This window comes from Lissotriton helveticus, chromosome 4_1, assembly GCF_964261635.1.
Source record: "Lissotriton helveticus chromosome 4_1, aLisHel1.1, whole genome shotgun sequence".
Lineage (NCBI taxonomy): Eukaryota > Metazoa > Chordata > Amphibia > Caudata > Salamandridae > Lissotriton > Lissotriton helveticus.
In genome coordinates this window covers 754,195,462-754,210,391 of record NC_136063.1, presented here as the reverse complement: position 1 = coordinate 754,210,391, position 14,930 = coordinate 754,195,462, and positions in this window count along the sequence as shown.

Genomic DNA, 14,930 nt, shown 5'->3' with positions numbered 1-14,930 from the left:
TTCCTCTGATGCTCATCCTGGCCCTGATCTAACTAGTTCTGGCCACCCTGGTACTAGTTAACTGAATCTGGGGTTCCAGATTGTAATTCTCGCTGTTCCTGGTCTTCCCGGACCTGCTCTTAGCTCAACATTGTATTAGCCCTTCCTCATCCTGATTCTGCTGGTCTGCTGGGTTCTTATCCTTTGCTTTGTCCTTTTTGCTTATCCTTAGCTTTGTTCTCCTTCTCCTCCTAGGGCTGGCCCTCCTAGTGTTCCTGGCTTGGGTCACCCTGAATCTCCTTGCGCTGGTCCTTGAGGCTAACCTGGTACTGCCTCCACTGGTCTTGGTCCTCCCTATTAGGTCCCCTTGGGCTGGGCCTGGTCATTTTGGTCCAGATTTGGTCCCATTGGTCCTCATAGCTCTGATTGTCCTGGTTCTCCTGATCCTCATCATCCTGGCCCTAATACCCCAGTTCCTAGTTCTCCTGCGCCACTTGGAACTTCGGGTCCTGGTCCCTTAGTTCTGACCTCTCTGGTCTTCTTAGCCATGTTCCCAATTATTCTGTTCCTTCTAGTCCATCTATTCCTCCCTCCTCTGGTCCATAGTCTAAATAGCCCTATCCCACCTACTCCTGCACTGACAAGTTCTCCTGGTCCATCTCCAACATGACATGACACTCTTGGCCCTGGTCCTCCCGCTCACTGTCATCTTGGACTAACTTGTACACTTTATCTGGATCCTCCTTTTTCAGGTCATCCTGTTCTTAGCCATTCTTAGCCACCCAGTTTAGTCATTTTGGCCCCTGTCATTCTGGTCTTCATTGTCCTGGTCCTCCTGCCTGTCATAGTATGCCAGGTCCTGATACCCTTAGCCTCTGATAATTGAGCTTCCTATTCCCCGTGATTGTCGTCTCACTAGTCCTCATTGCCCTCTTAGCTCTTGTACTGTTGGCCCTGCTTTCCTTGCCATTTCTTTATTCATCAGGTCCTGCTCTCCTAGTGTTCCTCATATTCAGTGCAGTTTGCCTAGCAATATTCTTCCTATTTCTGTTCCTCAAAGTCTGTGTTCTCCTCCTGGTTTTGTGTTAATAAACCTGAAATGTTTGTTGCTGGTCCTCCTTGTTTGGGTCTTTGTATGCCTACTCTTCTTGATTCTAGTTGTTCTGGCTGGGAAACAGCCTGAACAATGAGTCCTTTACAACGAGTGTATTAAACAACGAAGCCTTAACCACGACCTTTACCGGAACCACAAACTCATTAACAACTTCTGTACACTAACAACGACCACCTGAACCACAACTTATATTTTTAATAATTTAGGAATGTGTAATATTCATATGTACATTTCCGGATTTTAATTACGATGTAGAAATATTGGTTTGTTTTAATTTGCCGTGTTAGGCCAATATATGGCAGTGTTGGTTTGTTTTACAGTGCTGTGCTTAAGGACAGTACACGATGCGACTTATCTCTGCTTGTAAAAGTTGAAAAAGTTACAAAACGGTGGATGTGCGGTTTTTGTATGTTTAATTGAAGTGAATTATTTATAAAAAAAAAATCTGTATTGCAATCGATTTAAAAAAAGAAAAAAAAATTCTAACAGACCTGTTTGTGAAATGGCCGTTGGAGTTATAAAAATCTATTTAAAAAACTAGTTGAACAAAACAAAACGTGTTTTCTGTTGCACCTAAAAATACATTTACCCACCGAAGTTAAACCAGGAGTTTACAACTGTTCATTAATTAACTATTATTATACAGTGTCCCCTGGATCTGATGTCAAAGGTCTTAAACAAGTTTGAAAACACTCCTGACAAAACATAAGTGGGTGCGAGTCTCTTGGTCACATGACTAATCATCGTAATTGCTTTCTATGAGGGACACGTTTGTAGTATGCTTCGAATCGCTGGCCGACCTTGAGATCAATCAATTGGTGGGGGCAAGCATGCTCGAACAGCACATGTAAAAAAAGATAAAAAGATTGAACATTTAAAGATTATTGAAATAAAAATGTTTAAGTTAACCATGAATCAAACATGCAATTTTAAAAACGTTGTGGTAAATTTAGGAAATATGAAAAATGAAAATTTTTCGTGGTTTAGGCATTCGTTGTACAGAAGGTAGTAGTTTGGCTTTGGTAGTGCTTTAGCCTTCGTGGTTGAGGCATTCGTTGTTTAAGTGGTAGTTGTTTAGTCATACAACCGTTCTGGCTATCCTGGTCCTCTCAGGCCCCCTTCTCTCAGCTCTTTCTTTTCTTTCCTGATCCTCGTAACCATCGCCATTTAACCTGAAACTTCTTATGCTTCTCAACCTGCTCATCTAGTTCCCTGTACACCAGTTCCTGGTCCTGATGGTTCCAGCGGTCTACCTGGCCTCTTGTGTCCTGGCGCTCTTGGGCCTTGCCACTTTGCTCTTATCTTCCTGCTTTGGATCATTTGTGCCCTCCTGGACCTGTGTTGTGTACTCATGGTTTGTCTGGCACTGTATCCAATGGCTCTCTTTGTCCTGGTTCTAAGCCTCATCATTTTAGTCCTCGACTTCCTGGATATCCAGGTCCAGCCCCTCTTAGTCTTCCTGGCTCTGGCTGTTCGGGTCCTCCTTATCTTCCTCATCATGGTCCTGCTACCCTCAGGTCCTGGTCCTATAAACAGGGCCCACTGGCACTCCAAGGTCTCTTCCTAGTCCTACTGGCACTGATCCTGCTAATACTCCTTGCTCTGGTGCTGTTTCACCAGGTTTTGGTCCTCCTATATTCTTGGTACTGACCCCCTAATCTTCCTTTCTTATTTTGCCTGGTTTATGTATAACTAGAATAAACCCTGATCCCCTTGCTGCGTGTCCTCATACAGCTACACAAACTGCTTTATCTGGTCCTCCTGGGCATGGCCATCTGTTGATGATCATCCTGGCCATCTGTTGATGATCATCCTGGCCATCATGTTCCTAGCTCTGTGACCTGGACCTCCAGGCTTTGATCATCCTGGCTGTGATGTCCCTGGTCCTAATTTTTGTAACCCTCCTGTTCTTACTCACTCTGCACCTCATGGTCCTGGTACTCAAGGTCCTGATCTTCTTTGCCCTGATCTTCCTGGTTTCCTTAGTCCTGTGTTTCCTGATACTTTTAGAATTTTTACTACTTACTTTGGCTGCCTATGTCCCTAATTTCAGCTATCTGGCACTCCTGGCCAAGGATAGGCTATTTTTTTTAATTATAGCTTTATTCTATCTCAAGATTCAGTGTCCATTGTCCCTGATCCTCTTGGTCCTGTTCCTTATAGTTTGGGTTCTCCTGGACACAGTTCTCTTGGACATAACATATCTGCTATCTTAGTCTTTGTCTCTTTGGTCCTTGTCGACCTGGTCTTTCTTGTCCAATTGTGCTGTTTAGCATAGACTTGGCCTTTTAGCCATCATGGCCCTTCGTGTTTCTCCCAATCTTGAACTATCTGGCCCTGCTCCTTTGTGGTCCTATTGGTCCCAGTCACCTTGTCCTGGTTCTCCTCACCTTCAACCTCTTGGTACCACAGGTCCAGGTGCGTTGAACTTCTACTGTTCTGGTACACCTAGTCTTTGTACTTTTTTGGGTTGTCTTTGTTCTCCTGGATCTCCGCTATGTCCATCATAGTCCTACAGGTATTGCAGCCATTGATCCATGTCCTCTTAACCCAGGTTTTCCTTGTTCTGGTCTTTCTGAGCCTGGTTGTTGTGGTCCTGGACCTCCTTTCTTTCACTGTCCATTTGCCTTAGACTTCCAGATGATGGTTGGCCTTCTTTCCTCAGACCCTCCTCACCCTGGTCCTACTACTTGTAAGGATTGCTCTGCCCCACTTGGTAATTTGAGCCCTAGTCCCCTAGGTCCTGACCTTCATGAACCTCTTAGTCCTGTTTCTGGATCCTTTTAGTTCACCTAGCCCTTTTGTGCTGTTCTGTATGCCCTTGATATTGCCCTCATTAGTGTTGCCAATCCCTGCCCTGCTTATCCCAGTATTCTGGAGATACTGACCATTGCCTTTCATGTCCTGACCTTCTTAGTCCTCTTCAATCTGGTCCTGATTCTCCTGGCCCTCGTCCTCTTGCCCCTTGATCGCATGGCTCTTCAATAACTTGTTCGGTCACAGATCATCCTAACCTTACTTATTTCTGATGTTTCTTGACTTTGGTTCATGCTACTCTTAGAATTTTCTGTCCCTGAACTTCGTCATTCTGGTTTGACTTACCATAAGTATGGGACCCCCTCTATATTTATTTTAACGGTCAGGGAAAGAGAGAAACAACAAAAACACAATAAGATATATTCCCCCACGACCTCTACTGTTTTGACGGTAACAACTCCTACACTTTTACTGTTATATTTAAACACATAGGGGCAACATCAGCTTTTTTTGTTTATAGTTTTATTATTTTTTATATGTTTTATAGTACACAAATATCATTTATCAATTTATCATTTTAACTTGTACATTTTCAGAGCTCATTTTAGTAAAACACATAGTAATGCATATAAGACAATAAAAGACAATAACCATTCCATGCAGAGAAACCATATGAAACTAAACCATTCATTCATTTACACACACCAAACTCTCTCATACATACTGCATTCACTCCTTATCCTGCGTCTGATTGAAGTGCGAATTTAAACGTAAGGTCGACGCGTTTCGGCGGTAAGAACCGCCTTCCTCAGGACCTTTCTTGCAGAATAATCAGATATTCAAAAAAATACTTTATAACCACTGCATGGTAGGGTATCTTAGGATTTCAATTCATAACATTCTCAGATATATTTAGGGTGTTCCGAACATGCCTACTAGCTATTCTTCGGGCGATTACTAATACGAGGGATTTCTGTGAATATTTATCTTCCTCCAATGAATCAAGGTTTTTCTTCCTTGAGTTCCATGAGCACTCAAAGAAAGAAACTTCTTCTGTCAGCTACTTCGATAGGGATGAATCACCTCCGCAGCACCGCCTATAAAGTTTCGGAATTGTTTATCGTTAGTTAGTACTCATTCCAAATGGATTTTGTGCGTTTCCTGCCGATGTCCCTTCGTAACGCCCTGTTAGCTAACTGGAAGATAAATATTCACAGAAATCCCTCGTATTAGTAATCGCCCGAAGAATAGCTAGTAGGCATGTTCGGAACACCCTAAATATATCTGAGAACGTTATGAATTGGTGTACGAAGCAGGGGTCCAGCCTATTGAAAATCCTAAGATACCCTACCATGCAGTGGTTATAAAGTATTTTTTGAATATCTGATTATTCTGCAAGAAAGGTCCTGAGGAAGGCGGTTCTTACCGCCGAAACACGTCGACCTTACGTTTAAATTCGCACTTCAATCTGAGATCCCTCAGACGCAGGATAAGGAGTGAATGCAGTATGTATGAGAGAGTTTGGTGTGTGTAAATGAATGAATGGTTTAGTTTCATATGGTTTCTCTGCATGGAATGGTTATTGTCTTTTATTGTCTTATATGCATTACTATGTGTTTTACTAAAATGAGCTCTGAAAATGTACAAGTTAAAATGATAAATTGATAAATGATATTTTTGTACTATAAAACATATAAAAAATAATAAAACTATAAACAAAAAAAGCTGATGTTGCCACTATGTGTTTAAGTATAACAGTAAAAGTGTAGGAGTTTTTACCGTCAAAACAGTAGAGGTCGTGGGGGAATATTTCTTATTGTGCCCCAGTTGTTTGACCCCTGGGACTCATGTTTGACAGGCTCCCGGTTCTGGACTTTTTCATCCAACTCACCCTAATTCCCATCCATCAGTACTCCTGTTCTGGCTCCCCTGGTTTATCTAGTCCCTTGGTTTGCCTGCTCCTAATCCTACTGATCATCGTTCACCTTGGTCCACGTAATCCTGGATTTAGTTCTGGTACTCCTTTGTCTGGCCCTCATGTATAAGGTCTTCCAATGTTAGTCCCAGTGGCCTTGGTTTCCCTACCCCTCCTAGTCCCTAGTTCTCCTGCGTATTCTACTCCTAGTAGTCTTCTTGGTGTCCTGGTTTGCCTATTCTACCTTGTTCTTGTCCATATGACCATGGGTCCTTGGTCCTCCTAGTAATGGTCATTTGGGCCTGGTCTTCCTAATCCGTTTGACACAGGTCCTCCTAGTTCCTATGTTGTTGAAAACCCTCAATCATGTAGTTTTTATCACCCTGATTTAGGATTACCCTGAGTCTTACACTCCTGGCCATACTGATCCTGGTTCCACTGGATCTAGACTTTCTCATCCTTTATAACCCCCTGGTCATTCTAAAAGTGTCTCCATGTCTTGCTAGTCCTGGTCCATTTTGGTTGTGGTCTTCCTGGTCCTGGTCCTTCTGCTTCTGACCCCTTGGTCCTATGATGCCTGCGGTCTTGGCCCCCCTGGCTCTAGTCCTTCTCACCATTGGTCTCTGTGTACTGGTCCTCTTTGGTCTGTCTACCTGGGTCTGCTACTCGTGGCCCTGGCCATCCTAATCTCTCTGGTCCTGATGGGTGCACAGGAGCTCCCTTTAGTCCACCTTGTTGTTATTGTCTAGGGCTTTATTTTCCTTCTACCTCTCATCCTTTTGTTTCTTTGGTCCTTGTTCACTAGGTCCAGATCCCCCTGTTCAACATCCTTCTGGCCTTCCTGATCCTTCTCACCGTGGTCCCTGTAGCCCTAGTGCTGTTTTTTTATTGCCCTGCGCATCATGTATTTGCTCCTGGACCCCTCAGGCAAAGGTAACGCTGGTCCTCCTAGATTAGATCTCCTGATCCTCATGGCTCTTGTCAGCCTAGTCCTCCTAGTGTGCTACCTTTTGTCCCTTATTCTCCTACTTTCAACCTGATCCTCCTGCTTTCTAGCCCAGAGCCCCCTCCACAATATAATTAGTCAATGAAATCAATCAAAAAATAAGCTGTATTGGAAATCACAAAGTGAATCATAAAAGCTATATATTTCATCCATGAAAATAGAAACTTTAAAAAGACCAAGTTACAATTTAAAACAAAGTGCAAAATTCTTCCATATAAAAAGCAAGAAGCTCAACATTTAAAAAAAGACTGACACCACAGCACAATCATATGTTTACTATTTACAGTTGCTTACTATAGGTGATGAAAGCCAGCAAGTAATTAGTCAGGTACAGCCTTCAAGGCTGTTGCACAGATGTATTTTTTGTTTTGGCTTCAAGATGTTTTGTTTGCTGAGATGGTGTTGTCAAGGACAGGAAGGAGGGCCTGCAGAGATAGGACATATCTCACTTAAACAATTGTTTGACATGTTAAAAATCAAAACCACGGAGGAGCTTAGCGGGCATCCGTGATGGCCGCGTGAGCACGGCGCTCTCCGGACCCCCGCCACTCCCGGCATGATATCCTGAACATATCCTGATTTCTTACAAGGATTAATGGAGAGGAACCTGGGCTGATCTTAATATTGTTTTCGGAATTTGAATTGGACCAGGGGCACCGAAGCTACATCGACTCAAACTTTCGGGGCCCGCCTTGGTGGCGCGCCCGGGTCTTGGTGAGGCTCTGTTGCCGTGTCTGAGTTGAACAACAGCGGCAGGGGGACTCGACTTATGGGTCCCCCTCTTAACTTTCGGTTTCGATTCTGACTCAGGCGACGTCTTCCAACGTGGGTGTCTGGCCGGTACTGAGTCCAGCGGAGCGAGATTGCAGTTGAGCCTTTTGTCTGCTCTGTGTCCCTCCGGGCTGGTTCACACCTCGACTTGCCCTCGCTACTGACTTCTGGCTCCGGCGCCCTGTCTTCCTGCGGCCATTTTCACCAGGTCGCGTGGGTCCCGTGGGGACGCGGTCTCCGATATGGCTGGTAGGGGGGACCAAGAACGGCGGAAGACCAAGACGCCCCTTCGCGGGGGCCCGGTCCAGTCTAACATCATGGACCGGTACACACAGTCGAAGGTGTCCCCCGGTGCCGCCTTGTCTGGCCCGAGTGCAGTGGGGCACCCTTCGGAGGCTTCGGCGGAGCCGTCCCTGCAGGACATCATGGGCGCCATCTCGGGTATGAGACAAACCATCGGCCAACAGTATGAAGCTCTGGCCCACAAAATTGACACTGTGGCTATTGATGTGAACCTGATTCGGGCCGACTTATCTAAAACCAATGAGAAGGTGAAGTCATTGGACCTCAAGTCATCTAGCCTCACGGCCGACGTCTCGGAGATACAGACGGAAATCGGCAACCTCAGAAAGGTGAATGATTTCATGACTCAGCGCTTGGAGGATTTTGAAAACAGGGCACGGCGTTGTAATGTACGTGTTATTGGCGTCCCGGAAAATCCTGCTCCGCATTCTGTTGATCTCCTGGTTGAGGACTTGATACAAAACTACCTTTCTCCATCCGGATTGAGCAAATTCTTTGCGGTGGAACGTGCCCATCGTGTTCCCGGCGGCCAGGGCAAGCCGGGCGCCCCGCCGAGTCCCATTGTCGCAAAACTTTTTTATTACAGGGACCGAGACGCTATTCTGCAGGCCTCGAGAGCTAAGGGCCCGGTGGCCTGCGAAAATGCCACAGTGAACTTCTATCCGGACTTCTCACAGCTGGTGCAGAGGCAGCGAATGGGCTTCCGTGGAGTCAAGAAGCGTCTTCGGGACCTGGGTCTGCGATACGCCATGCTTTTTCCCACCAGGCTGCGAGTGGAGTACAATGAACGGACCCTTTTCTTTGATCGACCTGATTCGGTGAATGACTGGCTGGACTCTCTGCCGGATCGGCCTAATTTCGCTGATCCCACCGAGCACCCGGGTGGTGCCGAGGGTGGCGTGGAGAGTTGAACTTGTTGTTTGGGCCCCGGTGTCCGTACCATGTAATTTCTTCCTGGGTTCGGTACATGAGTGATCTGTTCTCTGTGTACTCTCTTCTCCCCTTATTTCTGTCGGGGTGGCGGGTGGGACAGGGCCTTTTCCTCCTCCGGGGTCTTTTTGTAGAGTGGGGGTTTTCGGGCGACAGGCACACTGCATGTTGGGGTGGCTTTTTTGTCTACTGCAGGGGTGCAGGGTTGGGGGTGTTTCCTTGGGTGTTGGGGGGGGGGTTGTTGGGGCGTTTGTAGTTTGTGTTTTGTTTTTTCAAGGCGACTCTATTTTGCTAATTGTACTTTCAGTGTCATGCTCATTGGGGGGTGGTGTCTGTGTAACTTCGTGGGATGGGGGGTAGCGGGTTGAGGTTTATTTCATGGAATGTCAATGGTCTAGGGGATCGTATAAAGCGAGGGGTGGTGTTGCGATGCCTGCGACGTTTGTCTCCCGATATTGTCTTTCTGCAGGAGACACACCTAGTGGGCAATACTTGTCGCACGATGAATAGGTGGGGCTATCGTCTTGTTGCGCACTCAGGGTTTACAACGGGTTCTAGGGGGGTGGGCATCCTTGTCCGGGCTTCTCTTCCCCTTGCGATAGATGATGTGATCCTCGATGATCGGGGGCGTTATGCCGTCCTCGTGGGACGATATGAGGGCAAGACCCTTTCCCTGTTCACCGTCTATGTGCCCCCTGGCCTGCAGACCTCTACCTTCTCTGATTTGGGCAGAGTTTTGTTGGGACTCCCTGATGGTGCTCTTTTCATGGCTGGTGACTTTAATTCTGTTCTCTCTGGTCTGAGTGATCGTTACCCCCCTAGGGATACTCCTTCGACCCATTTATGGCTGGGTGGCTTTTTGGATACCTTTGGCTTGGTGGACTGCTGGAGACTTATGCACCCCACTCAACTTCAGTATACTTTCCACTCTGGGGCCCATGGGAGTTTGTCTAGATTAGATTACTTCCTCATGCCGGCTGAACAGTCGTCGGCTGTCCGTGAGATTAGGCACCTCCCCCGGGGCATCTCGGACCATTCTCCGCTTGGGCTCTGTTTTGATGTGGGGGTGGAGGCGGCGGGCCGGGTGGCTCCTATCAACCCTTGGTACCTGACCTCCCCTGAGACCCGTGGTCAAATGATTAAGTCCCTGGACAATTACTTTCTGGAAAACGAGGGGTCTGTCTCTTCTGCGGTGTCCCTATGGGAGGCTTTTAAGACAGTCATTCGTGGGCAGGCCCTGTCCCTTATTGTTGAAACCAAAAAGGCAAGGAATCGGGAGGTGGTGGATCTTGAGATGGAAATACTTGAGATGGAGGCTGACCTGGAATCGGGTGTCACTCGTGCCAAACTCCATGCCCTGGGTCTGAAGCAATTTGCCTATAAGTCTCTGGCCACAGATGCGGCCAAACTGATGTTTAGGGAGCAACAGGGTCGTCTGTTTGATGTTGGGGACAAAGCGGGTAAGTTGCTTGCCTGGTTGGACAAAAAAGAGAGGGCGAATCGAGTGGTGCCTGTGATTCAGACTTTGAATGGTGTGCGGGTAACGGACCCGGTTGGCATAGTGGAACGTTTTGCGGACTATTTTCATGCGGTTCACTCCCCAGTGTCGGTAAGGGATGAAGACGATTCTCGCCTCTTGCTGCGCGACATAGCTTTGCCCTGCCTCTCCGACCTGGAGCGGTCCTCCATGGAAGCCCTGTTCTCTACGGACGAAATCGCGACTGCTATTCGCTCTCTCCGTTCGGGCAAGGCTTTGGGCCCAAACGGCTTGCCCATCGAGTTATACAAACTGTGCCCTGATTGGATTACGCCCTATCTTCGAACGATGTTTTCGGAGTCCCGTGAGCGGGGTGTTCTCCCTTATGACCAGCGTCTGGCCACGATTGTACTAATTCCTAAAGATGGTAAGCCCCGGGATCTTTGTTCGTCATATAGACCCATTTCCCTGTTGAATGTCGAGCCTAAGGTTCTTGCCAAGGTCCTGGCTACTCGCCTCCTGACGGTTATTAGTGACTTGATTCATCCGGACCAATCCGGATTTATCCCGCACCGTAACACAGCTCTTAATCTGCGTCGACTTCATGGAGTCATCGCGAGGGCAGGGCTTCTGACGGAGCCGGCCATTTTGGCTTCGTTGGATGCCTCGATGGCCTTTGACACGATAGAATGGCCCTACCTTTGGGCGGCTCTTGAAAAGTTTGGTTTTGGCCCGGGGTTCATCGGGTGGGTGAAGCTGCTGTATACCGACCCCTTGGCACAAGTCGTGGTTAACGGTCGAGTGTCGGCTCCCTTTCCCCTTGGTAGGGGGACCAGACAGGGGTGCCCCTTGTCTCCACTACTTTTTGCTCTCGCGTTGGAGCCGCTGGCTGCGTGGCTTCGCTGGGAACCTTCTCTCAGGGGTATACGTTGGTCCCCGGATTTTGAGGATCGTGTTTCGCTTTATGCGGACGACATTCTTCTTTATCTTACTTCCCCGCATAAATCTTTGAATGTTCTGTTTGACGTTCTCGCCTCGTTTGGTAAGAATTCTGGTTTGGTTATAAACTGGGCTAAATCCTGCGTCTACGCGATTTCGGGCGATCTGCCTCCGTTGCCGGATAGATTTCCCATCCAGGTTGTTCAGTCCGGTTTCAAGTACTTGGGGGTTTTTATTACCTTGGATTCGTCGCTCCGATTTGAGCGTAATCTCCTTCCCCCGCTTCATAGATTGAGGCTGGACGTGGCTCGCTGGCGTAAATTACCCTTGTCGCCGCTGGGCAGGGCCGCCCTTTTCAAGATGATGTCCTTGCCGCGATTCCTTTACGCGCTCCAGAATAGCTATGACGATATCCCCGCTACTTATTTCCGAGAGGTCGAGAGTTTGCAAAGGCAACTGATTTGGGACGGGCGCCCACGTATTGCACTTGCAAAGCTCACCATCCCTTGGTATGACGGGGGCATAGCACTTCCTGATATTAGAAGATATTATTGGGCTACGCAACTGTCTGCCATTAACCATTCGATGTATTCCCCGGGTCCGGCTCCGGCCTTTGAAATGGACAGACTCCAGCTACCGGGTGGTGACTTTAATAGAGCGCTTTACTCTAGGTCGGCTGGGCGCCACCTTACGGGACCGACTAGGATCGCGGTTCGTGTGTGGCGCGCTGCGAATGTGAGCTTAGGGTGGGATGAACGTGTGACGCTGGCGACTCCGCTTTTCGCGTCTGAGCTTTTGGGATGTCTTTGGACAACGAAGGGGTTTGACCGCTGGGACATGATTGGGATCTGTAGAGTGGGTGACGTGTTTGCGAATGGAACGGTGAAGTCCTTCGAGGCCCTTCGGAATGAGTATGACTTGAGTGATAGGGAATTTTTTAGATATTTGCAGGTCCGTCATGCCCTCACTTCGGTTCTGACTTCTGGTACCGCAGTCCCCGAGTCCTCCCCCCTCGAAGATCGTATCCTGGATGGTCATATCCCTGATAGCACTATCTCTTTGATTTATAAGAAGCTTATTCACAATCGTACGGACTTGCTCGTCCGACTTCGGGAGGCATGGGTCGGCGACGGGCTGGAATTGGATGACGAGGATTGGCAATTGGCGCTGTCTTCTCCGAAAGAGGTCGCCATTCTGGCCCGTCTCCGTCTGGTTCAGCTCAAGATCCTCCACCGGGTGTATGTTACTGGTCCTCGTCTGGTTGTGATGGGTTTTTCCCAGGATGGCCTCTGCAAGCGTGGGTGTGGGATGAGTGCCACGTTTCTTCACATTCTTTGGGAGTGTCCGAGGGTGGCTGCCTATTGGACGGGGGTACTTGCGGTGATGGCTGCTGTGACTGGAATTGCCCTGGTGCCGGAGGCGAGGAGATGTTTGTTGAATGTTTGGGAACCTACAGATTGTTCGGTGGCCCAAACCAGGTGGGCAACCCTGGGGTATATGGTTGCGAAGCGAGACATAGCGCAACTTTGGGGCTCGCACAGGCCCACCACTGTCTCCGTGTGGGAAGAAAACATGGATTGGTCTATGTTCCGCGAAAAAACTGTCTACACAGCCAGGGGCAGACCTAGGGCATGGACGAAGATCTGGTGTCAGTGGAATGCCTATCGTGGGGATATTTGTGCTCCTCCCCTGGTGGTGGCCCCTGATGTTCCCTTGTCACCCTAGGTTGGCGTTCCTGAACTTTCGTATACTGTCCATTGGTTTGATATATTTGTGCTCCGCCCCTGGTGGAGGCCCCTGATATTCCCTTGTTGCCCTAGGTTGGCGTTCCTCAACTTTCGTATACTGTCCTTTGGTCTGATTGACCTCCCCGCTGTCCCCCCCGCCTTGACTTAGCATACTGATTGTGACTTTGTATTCCTGCTTAGTGAAGTTTCCCCCCCCCCTCCAGGGCTGACTCTCTGTGTATTATCCTTCGCCTTGTTTTTGTTGTTTGTTGTTTTTGGTGTGCTTTAAAATAAGAAAAATGTCTTATCCTGTTCCTTATTGTGGGCGACATTTTGTATCCGGATTGTGCCTGACCGCCAAAGTGGCGACCACTGTTTTATACCGTGATATGCTCCGATCTTAGCGGCCAGCCCGTGCGGTTGTAGGCCCATCTCTGTACATACGCTTTTGTTGCTCAATAAAAATATTTAAAAAAAAAAAAATCAAAACCACTATTCCCAAGATGCATTGTGCAGGTTGCTAAAATGTGAGTGTGACTGAGGGAGCTACTCGTGACATGGGACAAATACACATTAATGCCCTAAACCTATTCTGCTGGATGAATAGCATGAAAAGTGTGCTTATTCACAGGCAGCAGAGCCAACTCCTTCTGTAAATTACCCAAATGCATTAATTATCTGCTTCATGCTTTCACTTCCCCATTCCACTGATGTCCCATTACAGTGTCTCACTCAAATTACATCCTGCAAGTGCCTAAAAGCACTGTGCCGAAAAACACCAATTACATACTGTTTGTGTTCCTCCTTCTGGAGCCCAGATACCACCTACCTGTCTTCATTCCCTGTTTGCTGCTGCTTGTTGACTCCTGCTGTGTTACCAGATTTGAAATACTAAGCAAGCACAATCCCCCTCAAACAGAAGCCTAAAGTTTGCACAAGGTCTTCCATAAGAAGCCCAAAAGAGCCAAGCCCTTGAGAATCATCAAATCTAGCATCATGAATCAAACAAAAAAGCAGTGTATTCTTGTGAGTGAATAAAATATTTATGTAACATGCTTTGAAGTCATGTTAAGTGTTCTTTGTTGACTGCCAAATACTCGCTGAGTGAAATTAAAAATATCTGTGTTAAATATCCTGAAGCTTCTGTTTGATTTCTAAGGGCCATATGTATCAAGGCCAAATGAGTTCGCAAACGCTGAAATTCGACGAATTTCGGTGTTTGCGAACCCATTTTCGCAAAATGGTATGTATCAAACAATTTGGGTGCAAAATAAGGAATCGCAAAATTTGCCATTCCTTATTTTGCGATTGCATTTAAGGAATTGCAAATTTTGCGATTCCTTAAATTCAATGTATCAAGGAAAAAATACATTCCAAAATGCCCTTAAGGAATTGCAAATTACCACCAACTTCTAGTTGGTGGTAAGTTGCGAATTCTTTTAAAGAAGCATTTTTTTTTTTAATCCAATGGTGCCATGTGACGATCATACATGCCCTTAGGGCATGTATGTGCGCCATATGCGCACACATGTCATTTTCAGGGGTGCAGCAGGGTGTTCTTGAGACACCCCTGCACCCTTGAAATTATTCTCAATTTGCGATTAGCAAATTGCGATTCGCAAATTGAGAATAATTTCCCATTCATTCCTATGGGCCTCCTGGCCCATAGAAATGAATGGGAAATTATTCCTTAATTGCGATTAGCAATTTGCTAATCTCAATTAAGGAATTTTAACGAATCGCTAAAAAATAGCGATTTTCTTCATACATACCATTTTGCGATTTCTAAATAGCGATTCCTTAAAAATCGCTATTTAGGAATCGCAGAAGGGTATGTTGATACATATGGCCCTAAATGTCTTATTCGAATGTTAAAATGACGTAAATGTTTTTATTCAAAATTGGGTTTATGTTATTTGCATCTGCAAACAGCTTAGTTTAATTCATACGCTTACCTTTTTACAAACTATTGTACATTTCTATATGCACTTACATTTAAATTATTCTCACAT